This window comes from Anguilla anguilla, chromosome 1 (genome assembly GCF_013347855.1).
Source record: "Anguilla anguilla isolate fAngAng1 chromosome 1, fAngAng1.pri, whole genome shotgun sequence".
Lineage (NCBI taxonomy): Eukaryota > Metazoa > Chordata > Actinopteri > Anguilliformes > Anguillidae > Anguilla > Anguilla anguilla.
In genome coordinates, this window is record NC_049201.1 from 36,392,978 (window position 1) to 36,397,721 (window position 4,744).

The following is a 4,744-nucleotide window of genomic DNA, read 5'->3' on the forward strand; positions in this document are numbered from 1 at the left end:
CGGAAGAATTTTTGTGTACAGGGAGGCGCTACTGAGAAAGCTGAGTGGATAGTGCCAGTGACTGTGAATGACACAATTATACCATTCAAGCTTGATACTGGTGCCCAGGTAAACCTGTTGTCTGTAACTGATTACAACACACTCACAGTGAAAAGCAAAATTCATCCCGTGAAAATCAATGTGACTGGCTTCAATGTGGAGAATGTTCCAGTTAAAGGGAGCTGTGTAGTGACTTTCAAACACAAGGGCCAGTGCCTGAAATCTCAGCTACTGATTGTGGAACAGGATGTATAACCCATACTAGGTCTCACTGCATGTGAAAAGCTCAACTTGGTTAAAAGAGTCTTTATGGTGACACCAGAATGATCAAAGCTTACTCATGGAGGAGTATGAGGATGTTTTTGAGGGACTTGGATGCTTGCCAGGCATGCACAAAATTAATGTTGATGAACATGTGACTCCTGTTGTTCATGCATGCAGGAAGGTTCCATACGCACTGAGAGAAAAACTGAAGGAGGAACTTGCGCACATGGAGAAGCTAAACGTCATACAAAAAGTTGACGAACAAACAGACTGGGTAAGCTCATTGGTGATTTTGCAAAAGAAAAATGGATCATTGAGAGTATTCATAGACCCAAGAGATTTGAATAAGGCAATTAAAAGACAGAATTTCAAGTTGCCCACCAGAGAAGAGATCATGTCACAGTTTGCAGGCACCAAGTGGTTCAGCAAGCTCGATGCATCATCGGGTTTTTGGCAAATGAAGCTTGACAAGGCCAGCTCAAGACTGTGCACTTTTAATACTCCAGAGGGGCGATACTGCTTTCTTCACCTGCCGTATGGTATCCTGTCTGCACCAGAGGTCTACCACAAAACAATGCACATGATCTTCGAGCACATACCAGGAGTTGAAGCCATGATGGATGACATCATCATTTGGGGGTCCACTAAAGAGGAACACGACACCCAGCTAAGACAAGTACTGGATATGACAACAAATGTAAACCTGAAATTGAACAAATACAAATGTGAATTTGGGGTGAACAGATTTACCTTTGTCAACGACGTCGTTTCTGCTGAGGGAGTGAAGCTAGACCGCAGAAAGACTTCCGCAATAGTGAACATGGAGCGCCCCCGGAACAAAGAGGAGGTGAGGCGTTTCTTAGGCATGGTAACTTACCTGGCTAAGTTTATCCCTATATTTTCCACCCAGTCAGCACCACTCAGATGGCTTCTGGAGCAGAAAAATGAATGGGTGTGGTCCCATGAGCAGGAGGAAAGTTTCCACGCCCTGAAAAGACTAATCACAGAGGAGCCAGTGCTTAACCCTCTGGGGTCTGAGGGTAAACTGAGGCACACGGGTGATTATGCCATGCTCTGACATTTGTGTAAATTTCATCAACTTTATATGCAGTGATTCCAAAGTGTTCCATATCTCTGTTTTCAGCACAAACTCAGCTACAATAATATGGCAGCAGTAAGTAGGTCATAATCATATGTGGATTGTAAATTGCTCTAAAAACACACAAACTGTAAACAGTAGTTTTGAACATGTGTAACAGGCGTGATCTTGCGTTGTGTTGTGTAAAAGCACCACAAACCAGGATTCCCAGTTGAGCTGATTTATTCTGATAATAGACAAACAGTGCGATCACTGGACTGTTCTCAACATGTATCTTCAGCAATGGTGATCGCTTGCATGGGCAAGTTAAACTGGGCAATATAACCAACAATATCAATTACAGCATACATATGTACCTGATAATAGACAAACAGTGCGATCACTGGACTGTTCTCAACATGTATCTTCAGCAATGGTGATCTAAAAATGTAGAAACACTCATGTTACCACACACACACGTGGCCTGGTAAGTGGCTAACTTAGCTAGCAACATAGCCTACATGCCGTTCGTCGCAGTTCGTAGAACAGATATAGTGGATATACAAAAGCCTTTGTCCATATCTAAACTCATTTAGGTACATATGCATTGATATAACGATATAATTGTGAACAAATATGAACAATCTCTTAAAATAATTGGCACAATGTTATAACGTGACCTACCGCTTGCATGGACAAGTTAAACTGGGAAGAACGTAACATGCGTCATTCCCTTAAAGGCAACTACACAAGTATTTTAAAGTGACAGAACACTAGACCCAAGATACATACATACACCTCTGGTACGCTGGCAAGTGTAATCATTATTAACCATGTTACACATGCACAAGAATGTTGTAATAAAACACACTAAACAATAGTATCGAAGTTTTTGGATCACTGAAATGTGTTCATCAAGGTCTTGGGTATCAAAAGATGACAAAATATTTTAGCAAATTCAATGAGAAATATAAAATAAATTGCTAAGGGTTAGTGTTGTGACTACTATTTTTCAACACCAGGTGAGAATGGGAGGGCAAATGGCCTGTCTGTAATGAATATGCATTGGGTAGGAGGACCTGCCAGCTAAGTAGGCTATTCACACCTGGCCACATGCCTCCCCACCACTAAGACAAAGACTCAATGAGCCATTTAGAAGATAGAAACAAAGACATCTTTTGATTTTGGAACATTTATTGAAGTAAACTATATGCATGGAAGATGAGATGAGACTGGTGTACTCTTGCGACGCCTGCGTGGCCTCTTAGCTAGTGGTGAACTAGGCCGTGTTTCCTGATCAGCATCTCTGTAAATATAATAAAAACAAAATTGTTAGGAAATGTGACATCAAATCAAACTTTATTTATATAGCACATTTTTTTCAACAGGTGAAAATTAAATGTGCTTTACAAAAAAGGGACAAACCACTAACTAATGAAAACAAAACTTAGGAAATGTGACATAGTTACATCATATACAAACAAAAAACCAAACAAATACAACCAGACGCAGAGAGGTAGCCTATAATTTTGAGATGCAATGGTTAGAATCGTTCGTAGTGTGGGAATTTACAAGCGCGCATATTAGTGAATTTTCCTACAAACACACAGAGAATGTAATACAGCACACGTACAAATAATGTAAGCTATCAACGAAACAACATTAGCTAAACTAAATAAACATTGATATTCCAACTCAACTACACGCTACTCATCAATAACAATGCCTCAATCTGAAGTAGGCTATGTCTGTTTAGCAAAGTGGTTATTTTATTGCTATTTCCCGAACTTACATACAGTATGCTAATATCGATTGTGCGAGGATACTAAGTTTTAGAATCCTAGCCACGCCACTACACGCCAGGCATGGGCTATTCATTACCATGATCGAAAAAAATATAGTCTACCTGCTACTTCTAACACAACCAGACGCAGAGAGCCTATAGCCTATAAATTTGAGATGCAATAGTTTGAATAGTTTGTAGAGTGGGAATTTACAAATGCGCATATTGCTGGATATTCCTACAAACACAGAGATACGTTGCAATACAGTACACATATTTACCAATATGATCAAAAGAAATATACTCACTCATGAAGTTGATCCTCAGCTGGATCAGTTCGCTGTTTGAAATGACACCGCTCTTCATCAGTGTCCGAGCGGACCGGACCTGATGAGTTGTTTGCGTCTTCATCATCGCTCTCCAACAAGGCATGAAGCACGTCAAGTCCAGTCATCCGTGCCATTTTACAAAATTAAAAAATGTTTACCTCAAAAGCTATATGCTTTGACATTCTATCCCGCTTTCGCAGGCTTGGCATTTCTCATATGGATCTCGCATCGCCCCTCCCCTAGTCCCCTTCTATGGAGAGTAATTATAATGTCGTTAACATGTGAATGCGATTTGGGCGGACTTCATGCAGAGCGAAATTCACATAGTAATGAGTAAGGACTAACGAAGCATACATGGTCTAATTCATCAAATTTAAAACTTTTAAAACAATTCATATTATTTGCGAATGGGCGCATTGGAAAGCCACAATTCTAAGGTTTCTGTCAATGTTTTTGTTGCGTCTGTATGATAACAGCTCGTGAAGTTAAGCATCCAAATAGAAACGAAAGTTCATTTCATCTTGTCGAGCTCCACCGGCGGAGCTCCCGACCCCAGAGGGTTAAGTTCTTTGACCCAGAGAAGAGAGCTAGGATTTCAGCTGACTCATCTCAGTATGGACTTGGAGCAGTACTACTGCAGCAGCATGACACAGCATGGCAGCCAGTGGCCTACGCTTCATACGAAGTTGTCGAGAGAACTGGGCCAACTTTGTATGGTTCGTGCCATTTAGCCAGGAATTTTCAATCATGCGTGGGGACTAAAACTATCACCCTGTCACCCGGCTTGAACTCTCTCACCTGGGCTCAGCAGTTGTATACCCGGGCCTGGGCTAGCTGTGCCTGCTGCATATGCTCCCGGACCATGGGCCAGATACGAGCCGTCCGTTGGTGCATCTGCTCCACGTGTTCGATGACCGTGCTATGCGGTGAGGGTTGCTGCTCCCAGGTCTCTTTAGCCAGGTCCAGCATTCCTCGAGGTCGCCGTCCGTACAACAGTTTGAAAGGGGAAAATCCCGTGGAACCCTGGGGGACCTCATGAATGGAGAACAGTAAGTACGGTAGCAGTTGATCCCAGTCGTTACCGTCTGTCTCAATCATCTTGATCATCATCTGCTTCAGGGTGCGGTTGAACCTCTCTACCAAGCCGTCAGTCTGCAGGTGATAGACTGAGATCCTCAGCTGTTTTACCTTCAACAGGTGACACATCGCCTTCATTACTGTGGACATAAAACAGGATCCCTGGTCAGTGAG

General features: G+C 42.2%; 1 long non-coding RNA gene across 2 annotated transcripts; it reads right to left on the minus strand.

Annotated features, from left to right (window-relative positions):
- Positions 1–1,609: 1,609 nt before the first annotated feature.
- Positions 1,610–2,082, minus strand: LOC118236681. Of its 2 annotated transcripts, XR_004767073.1 has the most exons (3): positions 2,066–2,082; positions 1,759–1,822; positions 1,610–1,628 (listed from the first exon to the last, which is right to left on the minus strand). It is a non-coding gene; the product is annotated as an uncharacterized LOC118236681 (long non-coding RNA). The 2 variants fall into 2 exon arrangements; XR_004767069.1 differs by lacking the exon at positions 2,066–2,082 and having other exon boundaries at positions 1,759–1,937.
- Between the last annotated feature and the right edge of the window lie 2,662 nt (positions 2,083–4,744).